This window comes from Peromyscus leucopus, chromosome 13 (genome assembly GCF_004664715.2).
Source record: "Peromyscus leucopus breed LL Stock chromosome 13, UCI_PerLeu_2.1, whole genome shotgun sequence".
In the NCBI taxonomy this organism is placed as follows: Eukaryota; Metazoa; Chordata; class Mammalia; order Rodentia; family Cricetidae; genus Peromyscus; species Peromyscus leucopus.
Window position 1 is genome coordinate 17,926,304 of NC_051074.1, and position 19,746 is coordinate 17,946,049.

Sequence of the window (19,746 nt, forward strand, 5' to 3'; positions counted from 1 at the left end):
AAAAGCATCTCCTATTCAGTCTGTCTAGTGTTACCTGTATGTATGTTTATAGGGCTGACCATTTGGCACTGAATAACCAGTCAGTGTGCTTTTCCCTGGTGAAGACTATTTCTCCCCACTCTCCACATTCCTTAGCTGTAGTTCTTTGTGTAAGGCTGAGGTCCTATGGACTTTGCCCCCATCCACAGCTTTTCCCCATCCACATTAGTACACCTATCATGGTTGCCCTAGTTCAGCTCGTGTTGGTGAGACATTATGGAAGCATACACACAAGTAACACTGACAGACTGAACAGGTTGTATTTATATGTATGCATGTATTGATGTAACAGCAGTTCACGAAATGAGAGACCATGAGTTTGAAAGAGAACAAGAGGAGAGCATTGGAGGGTTTGAATGGAGAAAAGGGAAGGACGAAATTATCTAATTATAATGAGATATATATATATATATATATATATATATATATATATATATATATTCCCATTCCTTCTTTCATGCAATTGTCCACCTGCTTAGTGTCTACATGACAAATACAAAATCAACTCCATCACTTCACTGAGATAGCCAGAAAATAAAATTTAAATTTCTAAAAACAAGAATTTTTCACATTGTTTTAACTGCTTTTCAGTAGCTCAGGAGGAGAAGAGGGAGGGGAAAGTACAGTTGGTATGTAAGATAAATTTTTAAAATGTTATTTAAATAAGATAAAATAAAATTTAAAAAAATAGTACCTTAGGGAACATTTGAGGATCATTGCTTACTGTGAAAGAACTGGTGGGTAAACATGGTTGGCTAGTTGGTTCAGTGGGTGGGTGAATGGTTAAGTAACAGAGTGGATGACTAGCTGGTTTTCCATTTCCTGTACTCTCCTAATTCATAGTGCCTCTGAGCATTTCTGGAAGTATATTACATTAAAACTATTAGGTGTAAAAGATTAAAACTACTAAGAATAAAGCCTCAACAATAATGTATCATTAAATTATGTAATAGAATTTATAAAGTACTTTGAATAAAAGTTAAGAACAGTGACACTTATAAAATTCAATAAAATTCAGTAAGGAAAATTTGTAGACTGGACATAACTTATACATTGCTCTGTGTCTGATATTATATAAAGCTATTTTAGATTTTGTTTTTAACTGACACGGAGGAAAAATGCTATATTAATTGAGAAAAAAGTCTCTGAATAGGAATAGCATTGACTTTTAAATTATTGGCTTTATCTTGCTCTTTTATGTATGCTCAGAATAGTGACAGCATTTTCAACAATGTTCCAAAAGCCATTTAGCTTACAAAGTGGAATTATTGTGATACGGTACACTTAATGCGTTTCTTCTTCATAGCATCTTATTTCATAAAAAATCAATTGGATTTTATGCCTTGCATAGAAGCCCTTCTTCCACACTGAAGTCAGAGTTATTATGGGCAAGCTGGGCAGATATCACCAAATGCACTAGAACCTTTCTGCAGTACTTATTGTTGTATAGAATGAGGCATAAGCACTCCGCCACACTATAGTAGCACTTTTTCTAACATATTCATTTGTAGAACTCTTTATAGAAAACTATCAATATTATCAAGGTATGCAAGAATGTCTTGAAGCTTTTCCAGAGAGTAGTGGTATTTTCCATTCAAAAACTAAACAAAAGAAAAAATTCTTGCCCCAATGCAAGTGTACACAGAATGAACATTGAGCATCATAGCAAGCCTGTGGTAAGCATGCACCTGACAATGTGTAAATATGTGAATGAAGGCAGTTTTCTCATATATGCAGTGATAACATAAGAGCAAGAGGCACAGATAAGGGAATGTAGGTTCCTTTCAAATAGAAAAAAAAATTACTGGATTTGAATATAAATAGTTAGAGCTGGCCACTCAGGATATTTCGAGTTGGAAACATAAGTCCATAGTGTTCGAAAGCCTAGTTGCAGATAACGTCTCAGATGAGGATTGCATGCAGTCTCTTCTGAAAATCTTGTTTCGTTCCTATTCCCATTTGAAAACTTCCCAGTTCAACTTTTATAGAAACTCAGTCTGAAGATTTCCTTACTGAGTAGTAATCAGCATGGGGCATTCCTGAAATTGTCCTCAGTGAAAGAACTCCCCAAAAGCCTTGGTTTGCATCTCTCCTCATTGAGCTTCTGTTTTCCTGGACTGTCCTGCAGTAAGAGTTCCAAAGATGGAGCACTCATGCAGCTTCTCTATGTGCGTAATCCCATGCAAACCTCTAGGCACGTAATTGTGTTTCTTCAAAGGGACTTTTCCAAGCCGATGACCATAAGGAAAGGGGCAAGATAGAGTTGCCACAAACTACAATAATGAAATTAAGATGCTTAGAATGTATTTTATCCTTTTTAGGACATTTATTATTACACAGTTATCTATCATAAATATTCTCCTTATAATTTTCTCTAGCTTCTTTACACACACACACACACACACACACACACACACACACACACACATGCATACACACACATATGGTTTCACTTTAATGCATAGTTAGGTGGAATCATGAATGGTGGGGTTTACTTAATGCAATTTTTTTCTGATTCTCCTCTTTTCACTGCTTTATTTCCTGCAAGATAAACAAATATCAACAATTTGGCATACTCACATGCATGTCTTAATAGTTTTCTCATACTACAAATCATATATGAATATAAATGTGCATACATATACAGTCATACAACCCTGGTCATGACTTTTCAGGCAATATGCTTCACTAAAATTACTGTTACTAGAAAAGGAGGTTATGAATTGTTTCCAGAAACACTGTTTATCCATGTAATCAATATCCACAAATGCCAAACACATGAAACTTACAGAATTCATTCTTGCATAAATATAAATATTGTCTCTTATTTAAAAAATGTTATTTTAGGACTATAGTTCTTTTCTGTCATAGTGATATCTCTAAAAAGCACATTTTGTTCTCTCTTTTAGGTAAACTTTTTTTTCTATTTTGAATAACTTACATTTTCTTTTTCCTTTTGAGAGATTTTGGAAAGTTGTATTAGGGCTACATTTTTTTTATTGCAACATTGTGGAAACCAAACTGGTCTTTCAGTACATAATCCCTTGCCTTTAGTCTTAAGAAATGCTTTGTGTTGCCTGTTTATTTTTGTTGTCTGTATTTCCTCCATTGATTTCATTATAACACTTTTGTGTTTCTAATGTTAACATACTTCATGTTTAATACATGACCTGTGAATATATTGTCTAGTTTGCTTATTGTCTTAATCTCTTATTTCTACTCTGTGCTTTAAATACTTGTATCATTTTGAGTAACAACTTCAGATGTGAACAGTGAGGGGCTTCATTTTCTGTTTAGTGGCTCATACCCACTGCAGTTTGAAATGAAGATATTCATCAATAAAGAGATTTTGTCATGGTATGCATGTGTTTCCATAACTATTCACATTACTATTTTGTATAATGAGTCTTTTTTCCTAGCACCTCTTCATTTTTCTTCTCTGTGATTCTTGGCAATCTTTTCCAGGTCATTGTGACTTGAGTATGGCTATTAACTATTCTAAATCACATTACACTTCCCTCTTCCAAAATGGAAACTAAAGCTTTCTATTCCATATGTATAGAGAGGGGAGCAACAGGCAAGGTGCCTTGCCCCACTGACATTCGGGGTTGAAATCCCTCCAATCTCATGTCTCCTCATACATTCCTTGCCTCAGGAAGTAGATAATAATAACCTTGCCACCCAATGATGCCTCAGCATCTTGTCTGAATCTTGTGTTCTGTTATTTTCTCTCTGTGTCCTGTAGCCTCTCAAGAGATTAAGTTCTCAGTGTTTCTAGACATCAGTCCTTACTGGGAGTGTCCTGGTTCCAATCTGAAGTCTGTTGCCTGAGCCAGGAAATGAGAAGCCATTTGCTACCTCCTCACATTGAGCCTCTTTTGAGTCATATTCAAGAATAAGGATTGAGGTGTATTCAGGCAACTACATTCTCACCTCCTCCCCAGTGAGCAAAGCAGTAACAAGCTGACTGTGTGATTTCCATCATATATTACTAGAGCAAGGTCAGTGAAATGTGGTAATAAATGTTTTGCTTCATGGTCTCCTCCATTTGGTAAAAATTCTTTAATGACAAATTCACTTGCTTATCCTTTTCACTTCCTCCAGAATTCTTCACCATTTCTTAATCTGAACATCCACTGCATCCAAGGAATTCTTCAGTAGCTGGTGTGTTCTTCCTATTGTAATAATAATTTATTGTTTCCTGTCTCCATGGGAAGGATCCTTGTGCAGAGTGACTCTGATGCCGTGCACAATGGTGTTTGTATCTGAGCTTCCCATTGAAGGCTATGCAGATCTGAGAAGAAACTTCAACTTCACCAAATTCAGTTTCCTCGGGTAACAAGTTAAATTAATATTACTTACCTTATAGGAATCATTAAATGCTCAAATGTGGTGATGAATGAAAATACCTGACTTGGGTTTTTACAGTGTTCCCATTGCTTTTACTGTAATTACTTCTACTACAGCATTAATTAACTAATCTTCTATGTTGGCTAAAACTGACATGTGGAGTCAGTGATTACTCTGGGAGTAATTCATAGACTGTGTGAAAGGCAACTTGAACTCCTGAGCCAGAGAACTTAGGACAATACTGACCTATTATGCTGAATTTTGATTATAGGAACACCTGAACTGTGCTTATTTTTTAAGACAAATAACAGAAGAAAAATTAATTTAGGCATGCAGGTTAAATGAAATGGGATGGTCAAGAATAACAGACTGATTTATAACTTCACAATCTCTTTATTAATCTTAATATACAAAGTAATGTTTCACTATGGCATCTTTGGATACACATTGTTCTTATTCATCTCCTTTCCTCACTGCCACACAACTCCTTACACCTCTTTCACTTCTCTTCCCTCCTTCCCCAACAGCCCCTCCTTCTGCTTTCATGCTATGGGTGTCCCTTTTTTTCCTTTGACGGTGTTTAAATGTGAAAATCTTAGTGAGACTCAAAGATTGCATACACACATACACACAGGACAAGACATTTTTTAAAGTGGTAAATGTTTTCTCATGTGCATTTTCTCTCTTTTTTTAATAGCTTCCTTTCAAACTAAATATATCTACATATTCATTAATTGAATGTTGTAAAACACAAATAATTGAAAATATGGAGAGAATATTTATACTTGCTCAATTCACTTGTAACATAGATAATCAAAAAGAAAAATTTAAGCCATAGAAAACTATTCCGTTATTATTAAGCACCCACTTCATACAGGCAGTGAAATATGATTTTGGGGGCAATAAATCAAATCTTCTTATATGCTCTTCTCAGTATTTCTCCAGGATGATGTAATTTCAGTACTGCTTAAGGAAAAGGTCTCCAGACTTCTTTATACAGTGTATTTATAAGATACACATACTTTAATAAGTTCATTTGAGATATAAATATAATTCCAAACTGTATATATTTAAGTGCATAACAAAAATCCGTGTTTTATTTTTATGAGTGAAATAAATTTAATACCTAACTTTTACTCTATGCTTTGGTGGTTTCTTGCTTTTCTTCCTGGCTTTGAAGGCCAAAGTCTTCATAAAGAAAAAAAATATCTAAATGAGCATTTGTTATCCCTTTTGCTTAGATACTATCCTTCAGAAATGGAATGCAATAGTACCCAACATGGTAAAAAGAAATATATTTTATTTTGGGTCTTATAGTCAAATGTAACATATAACATGAAACTGCTATGTGTTGGGAAACATGACATTTTAGTACCTAACAGAAATATGAGGATATCAAAAACCATACAAATTATTTGAGCCTATCTTCAAAATGTTTATGTAAGAAATATTTTAAATGCATTGTATAAGCTTAAACCTGTTGTCAATTCCCTGAGCTAAGTGACTGAGAGTCATGTGAATACTCTGGAACTCAGATCATTTCTATATCTCTTAAGGAAATGAATAAATTTAAGAGCAAACTGGTAGTAGAAGATCCTGAAAGGTCCCATCAAATCGCAACACAGAAAACTACGAAGTATCTAAACTTTACATTTGGCTTCAAAGTCAAAATCTTCTCCTGGATTTGTGCTCTCATTTCTCATTTGTTTATGCCACTGCAGCTGGCTGCAGGCTAAACCAGATAACAAGGTGTTCAGTGGTCTGCAGTATAAAAGTTTATCTCCATAAGCAAAGGAGCTTTAGCTTAAGCTCCTCATTGTCTTTAAATGAGAGTTTAAGAAATATAGCAAAATCTTTGAATGGAAACTAAATAAGATGGTTGTGGATTTGCAGTGTCTAGTCTACATGGACTTAGCATGTATTATCATAAGACAGAGGCAGAATTTCTCTAATTTGGAATATATCCTATTAATTCTCCAAAGTGCTTGTTCATCAGCCTTTGAATATTTCTAGTAGGTAGATTAACACGGTTCACAGTAACCGAGAAGCATCCCTGAAGTTACCATCTCATTAAGTTTCAAAGGGGCTGTTAATAAGATAACTAAGGAAGGGGTTCCAGAGCGAAACTTTTTCAGTAATTTGATAGGAAAAGAAAACACTGGCCAGCAAGAATGGAAGTTGTTAGTTACACATGTGATTTCTGAAAGAGAGGAACCTGAAAGATGAAGCGGCCCTGCTCTGTCTTAAAAGCACGCTTGGAGAAAGAGCTACAGTCTGCAAGTGGGTGCTCCAGGAAAATCATTTCTCCAACAGATTTGACACATCTTGCAATGGATTCACACTGGCTTGGCAAGCAAATGGATTAGCTTTGATGGTGTTGCCAATAGAGCCACAGTTCTTTTGTTGCTGCGCAAACACATTTCTCTCTTTCTTTATATGGCCTCCAGCAAACTACACATGTTACTTTTGTTTGGGTAATTTACTGTCTTGGAAAAGGAAGTATGAAACTACTTTTCAGAGAAAAGCACTGAGACTCTTCGGCTGGCCGCATCAGGATCATGAGCTTCAGGGATATCAGCACAAAGCTTTCTCTGATCAAATGGAAATATTCAGAGGAGAAGAATAACCCTCTTGCATCCAACCAGCAAAATTCCTCCAAATGCTCCTTCACAGGACCTGACTTTTACAGACCATCTGTTTCCAAACAGACTGCAGTTTTGCTTTAAACATTGTTCTTCATGTTCTCTCTAGCCTGCCCCCACCCCTGTTACTTATCTACAAGATTAATAAAGACTCCTGGAATGAGAACTCTAGCTCACTCCACAGCTTCTTTAAATTGTCATTATCTCTTTTTCCTTAAAAAAATATAATTTATACTTAAAAATTTAGACTGAATTTCTCTGGCATATCTAGATGCTCAAAGCAACACCAAAATGTGCTTACTTGATAGCTTGATTGCTTTTGATATTCATATTTTCTTCACAACTTTGCATAATTTTTTTTCTGATCAAAATCTGCTGCTTACATGATTTGATGATTAGGCAGGAAGCTAGCCATTTATAAGGAATAGAAAATAATTTTTCATTGTTTTATTTAAAAGAGTAGTAGGATGCTCTTTTATCTATAAAAAGATGAGTTAATTATTTACTTAAAATACAGTGATTTTAAGTCTTCCCTTTAAACATAAAGCAAAAGTAGCTTGCCCATAGGATGTTTAAACAGAATTTTCATCTTTGGTTCTAGCATCACTTGAAACTAAAACAAACTCTAAAATTATTTTTTTTCAGATTCTCCGTATGGCCATTAGGAATATACAGATCAAAATCATGGTGAGATGTCATGTCAGTCATAAGAAGTAAGAAAAGGAAGGAGACAGTGAATAAAAAGAACTAGGAAAATGTGGAGTTGAGCCTGTGGATATCTCTGGTGATGATGTAAAACAGCAATTCATTGAATAGCAATTTCTGTAGCATTAAAACAAAATTACTAGTAATTCTATTTCTGGATATATATACACAATGAAGTGGAAGCAGAAGCTTAGACAGACATTTTATACTGACTGATACCCATATAGCAGCAACATTTCCAAAATGAAAACAGACCAACTGTGCTGGAGAGTCTTATGTCAACTTGACACGAGCTAGAGTCATCTGAAAGGAGGGAACTTCCATTGAGGAAATGCTTCCATAAAACCAAGCTGTATTGCACTTTCTTAATTGATAGGGGAGGGCCTAGCCCATTGTGGGTGGTGTTATCCCTGGGCTGGTGGTCCTAGTTTCTATAAGAAAGCAGGCTCAGCAAGCAATGAAAAGTAAGCCTGTATGCAGCATTCCTCCACGGCCTCTGTATCAGCTCCTGCCTCCAGGTTCCTGCCCTGCTTGAGTTCCTGTCCTGACTTCTTTCAGTGATGAATATGATGTGGAAGTATAAGCCAAATTAACCCTTTTCTCCCTAACTTGCTTTTGGTCATGGTGTTTCATTGCCTCAATAGAAACCCTATAATACCAATAATGAATAAATGAAATAGGGTGTATACATATAAATACTGTTATTCAGCCTTTAAAAAACTACTGTGGATTCCTAACACATACTACACCAGGAATGAAATTTGATGACATCATTTTAAGGGAAACAAGATGAGCACCAACAAACAAATTGTGTATAAATCTATTTCCGTGAGGTCCACGAGGAACCAGCCTCATGGGGATAGACTGCAGCAGGCTAGTTGCCATGGTCTGGGAGAAAGAGATAAAAGGAGAAATGTTTAATGGCTATTGTTTCTATTTTGGAGCTTGAAAAGATCTGAGAGAGGCAAGCTGCGTGGTCACATGATATACTAGGTGTCCCTGAATAGTATGCTTAAAAATGGTTTAAATGGTAAAATTTTGCTGTGGATATTTTACCACAATATAAATTCTTTTGTTTCACAAAATGGATATGGTCTCAGTAAAGACTGTGTTTTAAAAAATGTATGCTCACATTGTTTTGAAGTCGTTTTGTCCACTTAGCTCAGTAAATGAGTTCACTTCCTGACTTAGGATTTAACAAAATCCCAATATTCTCTTCTGAGCCTAAAAGCATGAGTGGATACTTGGGACCTAATAAAACCCAAACCCTATCCAATTCCTTTGCTGGAGAAACAATTTTCAAAGTCTCCTGTTGAGTCAATCTCTCTTAAGACAGCTCAGGAAACCTGACACCAAACCCACTTTAGAGTCTAGAATTATCTCCACCAAGGATAAATAAATACGCCGATCTTCATGTCTGTAGAAAACTAAGAGATATTGTTGACGTCCAGAGGGGACACTTTATAGGGATTCAGACAGGACTAAATCTTCTGCTACTCAGAGAGGCAACCCTCTTCCCTAAACAGCTAATTTATAAACAGCTTTTGCACATGCACCCCTAAAATATGCTGGTTTATAAATAGTTCTCATGTATGTATGTAACCTACATTTTCCAAAACCACGTGTGTAACTGGTATTAGCTACAGAACTCAGACAACAAAACACTGCGTCTAGTTTATTTACTTCTCTTAACCACTTTGGAGTCTTCTCTCCACCACTAACCCCCATTTTACGCCCAGTGTTTGTTTTTGCTGTTGCTTTGGTTTGGTTTGTTAAAATACAATAATATTAAGTTGGTTTAGAAATAATTTCATAATAAATTATGCCACTTCAAACCATATTTAAACCACGTTTAGTTTAAATATTCAGAAGCATCTAAGCTATTTTAAAATGACCACATGTCCCAGGGTGTTTTGTTATTATGACAGCAATGGTTTTAAACTGCAGTTGTTACTAAAAGAAAGAAACTCATTTTCACTCATGCTAATTGTTCTTTACATTCACTATATAAAATACACAAAAGGAATTTTTATTTTTGTTTGTATCATCACCTTAAAATGTAAACAACTATAAACCATAAATTTTGTATTTTCTATTATATACCAGTTCCAAAGAAAAACATAATTTAAAAATAGGCTTATAACTTAAAGGACAGTAAACATAAGGCCAGTACCCCATTGCTCCTTGGGAATGTAGCCCTGCCATGAGTAGAACTGGTATGTATACACATACACACACACACACACACACACACACACATACACATGAACATACACATATACATACTTTGATTTTTCTTACTTAAAGTGTTCTACATTTATACTAAACAAAAAAAAAAATCATTCTCGACTTCCGGAAGTACTATGAATTTTCAACTGATTTGGAAAGTCTTGGGTTTTTTTCTTCAGAATTTTGTTTTCATGTAGACATGTAAATACAGATTATGCCAAAAATCTAGCTTCAAGTAAACCAAAGAGCCAGATCGCTTTATATTTGTCTGAATGATGTAATTTTCAACTTTTCTTCTAATATTTCCACTCTGTGGTACTGTACAAATTAATTTCCTGGTAACCAGGAATGAGAAAGCAGTGTTTCCAAAGGCTGTCTATTCTACAAATTCTCTTGAAGACACAAGGTAATCAGATCCATCTCAGACAGATGTCTCTTTAATCTACTGGTACCCTGGAGGGAAAATCCTCTTTCTTAGACTGCAAAAGTCATTCTCGGTATCTCTTGAAGCAAACACCTTCTTCATACAGCTACATTCATGTTCTATTGTTCTGATAAGACACCATGACCAAGGCAACTCGCAGAAGGAAAAGTTTATTTGGAGTGAGACCATGACCATCATGTGGTAGATAGTAAAACAGCATGCACGCAGGCATGACACCAGAACCTTAGCTGAGAGCTCACATCAGATCCACAAATACAAGTCAGGAAGAGCTACAAGGAATGGTGTGGACTTTTGAAACCTTGAAGCCCACCCCAATGACACACCTTTTTAACAAGGCCATGCCCTCTAATCCTTATCAAACAGGTCCACCAACTGGGAACCAAGTATTAAAGGTCAGTACATAATAGCTGTGTTCAGGAAGTAGCCAGGATGGTACCTCACGCTGGCAGTCAAATTTGGCGGGACAAGAATCACCCACATGATGCTTGTTTTGAAGGAATAAAGGGGTCAGGGAGAGTAGCTGGGGCTTTGGTACTCTGAAGAAAGTCCAGGAGAAGCTACTGGTAAAACTGCAGCCCCAGTTGCAGGAAGAGATCCCAACATTTTGAAGATGATAGTACCATGGGATGACCACCAAGAACAGCAGCTGCAGTGGAGTGGAGCCAGATGTAACCTAGAACACAAGTTGTGTGTGCTGCAGAGGGAGAAGTCAGAGAAGTGACCCAAGCCCTTTTGAGGAGCCCAGAAGATCATAAGTGGATCCTAGACAATGAGTTATGTACCTTCGTGGAGTCTAGTTTTGCTTTGTTCTGATTCTGACTGTGCCCTGGTTATTTCCCCTGATCAAAAGTGTTATAACTTACTTTGACAGGAGTCCACAGTTGAGAGACTTTGACTCTTAGATTTTGGAATTTTACAAAGACTTTGGATTTTAAAAAGGACTGGATATTTTAAGGGACCATTTTTAAGTGTTTGAATTTTTAGATTGTGGGACTTTTAAAATTTGCAATGTTTATATTGTAATGTTGATATTCATGTGAGATCTTGGGGATGAACAAGAAAGGAAAGGTTATGGCTTATGTGTTTGTGTATGAAGTTGACAAGGGATCACTGTGTATAGATTATTGTTCACATTTGTTTGAAAGTAGGAAAAATTAATTGCTTGCAGGTCATTTCTACATGTTCCACAGTTCCTCTGACTTTCATAGCAGTGTGGAATGTATTGACTATAATTTTCTCTGCTGTCCACCTGGGATTTATATGGATTCATTATTATTTCACAAGGGCTTCTATAACTTTCATGGGATATTAGAAAGGATACGATATTAAATACACTACGTTTTACTCATAACCAAAGTAGAAAGGAATTATACTTTCTAACAGGGTGTCTGGGGAAGCTTATTTACAAATACCTTTAAGTATGCATAAGAAGGCATGATTAGACACACAGGGGCCAGCAGGAATGGGCCTTGTCGACTGCTAGACTGAAAGGAGAAATGGTGAGTGGAGCTAGTGTTGAGGGTGCCAAAAAAAGATGAATGGCTTCCACAGAACTTGCTGGCCAGCAACATCCAAAAATAAGGAGGAAGTGGAGTGATAATTGTTGTGAACTCATCCTCTTCCATTCTTCCAACTCTATCCACATGGTGACTTCCCTGTGACAAACCTGAGCAAGGGAGCTGATTTTGTCATTTGTATTAGTCAGCACCTAGGGTACAATAAAATAAAAGGGGTGGGAATAAAATGGGTAGAGACAGGTTCTTGAGAGGCAATCATAAACTCTCCAGTCTTTCAAACTATCATACCACCTATCATCTATTATAATATCTTTATTAACAAGTCTGTAAGCATGTGAAAGTGTGCGTGCTATGCATATGCAGATATGGGGAGAAAAAGTGGTAAAGAAGAAACAGAACAAAAATATATAGCAATAAATGGTCATATGGCCTCTGGTATATACCAGACAGCCTAACTCTGTGATTCCCTCAGCAACTTTTTGGAATGTGTACTGTTATGATTCACATATTCGACGTGAAGAAGCAGAGACACAGAGGGTTTCTAAAACTTGTTCAAGTATAGAAGCAAGTGGAAGAGAATGGACCCACTACCTAATGGGGCTTTTCTATAGAGTAAGAGTCATTGTATACACCAATAGATATGTTAAAACTAATTGTGGGTTTTAAACACATGTCTCTCCTGCTGCACTTCACCCTTTTTTTTCATCCCTCACTTGTACTCTATGATAGCATGAGCCCAGAGACAAGGACCTAATAAAAAGGATGCACAGAGCAAACAAATGTCACACATTGCTTCTCCCTAGGGTATACCCACGTTTTCTGGGTATAACGTGGGCTGTCGTGCTGACTTTCTATCAGCAAACAGCTAAAGCTCTTCTATATTCCAAGTTTTTGAGAAGCGTGTTCCTTGAAACAGCCTAGGTTAGTGGGTAAGATAACTCTGACTTTCTGAGTTAATTCAAAGGAAATTCCAAGCAATTGCTGTCTTCTTGGACAGTTGTGTCTACATCTGGAAACTCCTTGCAAAGTTGCTCACGGGATAACAGGCATATTTTTCTTTATAGAAGAAAGAGAAAATCAATAAACTGTTCCCACAACACAAAAAATATTGAGATTTCCCTCATATGTTTCTAAAACCAAAAAAGGAATTCCCTTTAAAGCATATTCAGTTTATAGGTTTGAATTTAGCCCCCCAAAAGAAATGAATTAAAAAGCATAGAAATCAAATGGCCTCTCCTATCAATTCATGATGCATTGGAAAACCAAAGTATTATTTTTTATTTTATATAATAAGTATGAATGGATTTATTTTCCTATAATATAAATTGTCCCAAATGAATGAAATATTCTTCTATTGTTTAGTCCATTTTGGTCTTATTCTCTCCTTTAATTTTTGTGGTGTGTTTTGGTTTTTGCCTTTAATTTGTACTCTGGGGATCTTAACGGTGGGTGGTACTGGCTTTTATTCTGTGTGCAGTATTATTAGACATTATTAAATGTTTCATTATTTTCACATGGAGTAGTAAAAAAGATTCTTTGAAGTTTCACCAAAGATAGGGCAGAACTAAAGATAATAATTCATTTTTGTGGGAAATTCCTGCTGATATAAATTATATTTGGATCACAATCCATCTCAGACATTATGGAGAGTAACCACAACAGAACCAGGCTGGTTATACGCTAAATCAATTGAGATAATTGCTAGGGAAGGTCACAAAATCATGGTAAATTATAGATCTTTATGATTAATGCTACCAAACACTCTGCCTAATATAGTTGCTCTGCCTGTTATGACTATTGAAAAAATTCAATGCATTCCTAAATGTACCAAAAGGGAACTTTTACCAACATAGGATCAAATTTTCAATATCTACCTATTCTAGCTGAGACTATGTATTCTGTCCTATTACAGTCTATCATTACAGGTACTTACTGAAAGCAATTGTTAGCACAATCATAAGAAAACTATCTCCCATAGGGTTCCTAGAAATGCACAGTAGAAATCAATTTCCAAAGTCACAGGAGAGCAAAGCGCAGAAGACCTGACCAAGAAAAGACCCCGCCTTGCCTTAGCTCATGCTTCACAAAAAATTTCACAGATACTAAAGGAATAAACTCATTCCATAAACAATCCAAGCATCAGTCTGATAGGACATATTGACCTCAAGATAATTAGGAATCCATTGTGGATCCCTTTGAGACAAAAAAATATTAAAAACAGAAATAAGTAATAAAAACATTTGGTGAAAATGTTATGTGGTTAAGATTAGAAGTTGCAATAATGTTTGATTGGGGAAGAGAAATAAAAGTATGGGTCTTAAGAAGTTCTCTTCTTTGTCAAATACCCAGGGATATGGTTTTAACCCATGGGTTCTGTTTGTGCATCCACCCATAGAGCTTTGGACCTCAAGGGTAATTGCAAAAGCACAGATATCGATTGCTTCCTTTAACAGAAGGGTGATGTTCTGTCTTGCTTTAGCCAAAGAGAGAAGGGAAATTATTGTAAATGTATTCTATTCTGCTCTAACATTTTTTAATTAAGCTACTTTTCCTTTTATGGTTACAGTCTTCAGATTAATCAAGCCAGAAACAGCTGCAGAAAAGAATCCATGGGTTTTTTATTCTAGAATAGAAAAAAATAAGTCTCCAAAAATAGGAAAGTATGGAACATGCTTTTGTACGAAAATGCCTTTGATAATTACTCCCAAGGATTAAACATTTCCTTCAAACTTTTGCTGTGTTAATCTGAATGTCGTAGTTCTACCTTTAATAATAATTTCAGTTACTCATTTGCAAATATTCCTCCTCAGATTCAAATAATTCTTCATCCCTATTTGACTTATTATCGTCTGCTCTTTCTGCTAAAGATAGACCATGTTTAATGACAATATTATGTAAAACACCAGGCAGCAGGAATTTCTTGCCTGCATTAGGAAGGCGGCCATGCAGTGTTCACCAGATTTTCCTAGACATCAAAAACTAAAGTTTAAAACATCAAGAGTTACCTCAATATCCATTCTCATTTATAAGTATTGATTTTTAAATTACTTTTTTCAATGGCAGACATATTCAAACCAGGAATAAAAAGAAATAGCTAACCTGAAAAAAACAATCTGAAGTCTGTAATGTGTTTGAAGAAAAATTAAAATTATAAACAGACAGCATTTTACAGAATTACTTAGAAGCCAACCTCCACCAATTTATAAAAAGCCTTGCATTTCTGAAGCAGATTCTCTTAAAATGAATGAATCATGACACGATCCTGAGTGCTTAGCTATGACATCTGTTAGGTGGTGAATTGCATTGCACGCCACATGCATAATGAAGGAGAGAACAGTTTTTAGTTCCTGGAGTGTTCCTCATGTGGAGATGTGCAAATTGAGTCAACAAAACTCAGGCCAGATGGAAAAGCTACAATGCTGGAAGTTGCCTACAATGTATTGGTGGTGCTAGGTATCTCTTAAAAAATGAATAAACTGATGAGGTCTCTGGGGAAACGTATTTATAAGCTGCTCAGTATTCCAGATGATGGCAAACCCATTGTGTAAGATTCTGCGGTTACAGGGAAGAATCAGTGTCAAATGATATACAACTCTTATTACCTGGGTAGGACATTATTTTATTCTTCATAACAAGACATACAGAGGTTAGAATACCAAGAAAGATGTTCCTGCATTCAAAAAGAAATAAACTAATATGCCAAACTGAATTAAAGATTAAAGAGTGGGAGTTGGAAAGATGGTGCAATGATTAAGAACACTGGCTGCTCTTCCAGAAGAGTTGCATTCCATTCCCAGTATCCACATGGTAGCTAACAACCATTTTTAACTGTAATTTCAAAGGACCCAACACCCTTTTTCTGGGCTCTGTGGGCACTGCACATACATGATATGCAGACCTACATGTAGGTGAAACATCCACAAACAAAGTAAAAATAAATTTTAAGAAAAGATTAAAGATAAACTTTGTATTTTCTGTATTACCAAATACTGTTTTCCTGGATGTTTTGACTAGGTAACTCTCTAGAGATTTGATATTTGGACAGGAAACAAGTCACCATATTCTATTATTTAACAAGCACCTTTAAATATATATTCAAAAAGCATATAGCATACATTAAGAGTGTGATTAAGAGTGTGTATGTGTGCGTGCGTGCGTGTATTTGTGTGTGTGTGTGTGTGTGTGTGTGTGTGTGTGTGTGTGTGTACAAATATGTGTTTCTGTCCTCTGTACCTACATAGGAATGTACATGAACATTTAGTTTATTGATTAAGCTTTGTTCCAACTCATGATTCTGGTCTAAAATTGTTTGCTTAAAATTGTAATCTTTGGGGGCCTACGTGAAGAAAATGTGTATTGAAAAGTCATTAATGTTACAATGTAGATCTGCTCCTACCTCAAGTTGCCTTCACAGGGAACAATATTGTTAGTCATACTGTCATTCACATTTCTAAGTATTAATTTCACTAACGCAGGGCTCCTAAGATTCAGTTGATCCCAATAGTCAGAAAAATACAAAAGACCAGATGATCAATCAGTAGGAATTGTGAATGTCAGTTTTCTTTTCAACTACCCTGTAGTGGGCAACATATTTAACACCACCCATATCCTCTTTTCCTGTCCCCTGCAGTGGGACACAGGGCGTGACAGTTTACCAGCCTTCGTGACAGAGTCTCTGCAAGGGTCAAGTACTGAGCATGGTTTCCAAGTTGAAAACGGATACTTTATACATACAAGGTCCAGTAGAGGAGGCTGTCTGTGGTGCCTCTACAAACTGGAATTGGCACAGTATACACACAGTGCAGCTGTTTCCCAGAGGGGAGTGCTTTGAAGACCAGGCAGCTCAGTGTCCTCTAAGAGGCAGTGTAGATGGCCACTCCCACACAGAACTGAAAGAAATGCCTCACTATGTTATTTGTACAAGACATAGATATCTCCAGTTCACAGAATTACAGTTTTCAACACATTCTGCCACAGGAGAAGATAGCAAACATGCCAAAGTATATATTTACAAAATAATTACCATGAAATCCACCAACCACACATAACCAGTGCCAATAATACTTCATTGTATTTACCTTTTTCATCAGTTGACATTTCTTCTAAAATATATGATGTCTAAGTTACACTCAAATACTTGGACTTTTCTCTTAAAGTGCAATAAACATCCTTATCATTACTATTAAGGGCTGCTAAAATCTGCACTTATAGATGCACATATACCTTACTTCATAACTAAGTAGAATAAAGGTGTTTGACTTCCATAAGCACTGTTATTAATAGCTTTAATTATTACTTTATTTTGTCATATATTGGTTTCTTAGTGAGAAAATATAACTTACATGCAACTCAAAATAAAGATTTTGTGGGGTATTATTAGTGCATCAGTCCCTAAAGTTGTCACCAACAATCCATGAAGTGTTAATTTTAATTCAGTTTCACAAACCACACTTAGTGAGTTCTCAGTCTGTTTCCTTATTTTGTTTTCTGTAATGTATATGTGGCACATTGTTTAATTTGTGTTTGTTTTGTTTCTAGTAAAAATCAGCATTAGTATTCCACCTGTCTTTTTATGTTCAGATTTCTTTTAACATAGAATTTCACCCTTTGGCCAATTTTTATAACTTATAATGTTACCTTTTTAATAATACCATTTTAGTAAATAAATATATTTGATTTTGTTTATTTGTAACCAATATTGGTCTTGTTTCTAACATTTTATCACACACTTTGTCATCTTTAATTTCATTATTTTTATCAACAGTATTCAATTTTACTTAAAATTGTCAGCCTTCTCTACAGGCATATGGAGAGGGATGCTACGAGGGTTGCTCCCTTGGTGAAGCATGTTGACAATCTCTGTAAAGTATAACATGTATGTAGCTTCAAACCAGAATTTCAGATGGGGCTGCTTGGGGAAGAAGGCTGTAAGTGGGGCACAGGGAAGAGGAGTGTGTGGTTTTATCAACAGAAACCAAGTACATATTCAACATCCAATGAAACCCAGTGCATGTATGCCACATGCTTTAAAACAAATAGATAAAATAAAACAGAGGAAAGTGTTTTTAAAAAAAGATAAAGTAATCTGTTGGTATCTGTCCTGTGTATTTCCATTCATGTAAGTAACACTGATACATAGACAAGGATATTTTTGGGTATTTCTGTTAGTGATGATACATAATTTAAACAACTACAGTATTACTGGAAAATTGTTCACTCAAAATAATACAACATGGAGCCATTGAGAAATAATGAGGTGGGGTTTAAATTGAGGCATGAAAATCTCCCCAGAGAAGATAATTAAACTAAAATAAACAGCCTGGAGCTGTGAGTATAGTATAATGTTTTTGTGGGCATCACAATGCATATGTATATGCACATGTCTCTATAAATATAGAAATTGATATTGAAGTGAATATAAATATGGATATGGGCACAGATAAAAAGTACATATGGAAATAGAGTTGTGGATTAAAGCATAGATGTTGTGATAAAGACAAACATAAGCATAGATACCATCACAGAAACAGATGGTTACTGAAGTAGAGATGGAGAGATCTTCCTCATTGGCCGGAACTCTGAAACTCAGCAGGGACCAGTGCTCACACTTGACTCTTCTTATCATTGTAACCTCCTACTGGTCTCAAATAGAGCTTCACCCTAAGTAAACCTGTATGATAACGACAGCAAAATGAATGATTCACATTAACTCTAAAAACTCTTCCACTCATTTTTTTTTTAATTTTGAGTAACAAATATTCCTTAGCAGGTAAGTCAAAACATCCAGGCCTGACCAGTCTGCACTTCATTTGTCTCACTCTATTTCACATATCCACTTAATAAGCATTACAAATTATAGTTCAACAATTAACTTATAGGAGGTCTTATGACCCTAACATTTCCTCATTTCATTAGGGTGAATGCTATTCTTCCTGTGGCTCACACAATGTCTCTGTTTTTCATACTTGACTGTCTTTTACTGCAAATCCCATCCTATATAAAAGCAATGGAATAATGGATATATTAAAGTCATTTGTATTATATTCCCTTTTAAAATCTTAGTTATATGCATTTAACATGAACAGTAATCATGGAAGGGAATATATCTGCATAATGCATTGTTTTATAGATTAAAAATGTATTCAAATCAAATCTTTTGGAACTTCAAAAACTATAAACACTGGTTCAAATTCAACACTGTATGTCACTTAAACCAAAGGAAGCATTTTTGACAAGTGAAGGTGACAACTAATCCCCTTTTGGCAGGAAGAGATTGAATTGAATATATATATATATATATATATATATATATATATATATATACACACATATATATATATATATACTTATTCTCATATTCAAAAGAAATATAGTAAAGAGGTATCTATTTTCTATTCAGTCTAATTTCTATACTGTCTATCAGTTTTTAAAATCAGACAATTCTAAAAAAAAAAAAATAGGGTTAAAGTGGGGCGATGGTGGCACACGCCTTTAATCCCAGCACTCAGGAGGCAGAGCCAGGCAGATCTCTGTGAGTTCAAGGCCAGCCTGGTCTACAGAGCAAGATCCAGGAAAGACATCAAAACTACACAGAGCAACCCTGTCTCGAAAAACTAAAAAACAGCGTTAAAGTTACTAAACAAGAAGTAATGGATGAATGTTCTGTCCCCTCTCCCCCCTCAAAAAAAAGTCAGAATTCTTCCTGTTCCTCTCTCCCTTCTTCCCTCCTGCTCTCTTTTCTCCCCCCTAATTCTATCCCTTCCTCCCTCTCTCCCACCTTCTCTTCCCCCCTCCCCCTCCCTTCTTTCCCTCTCTCCTT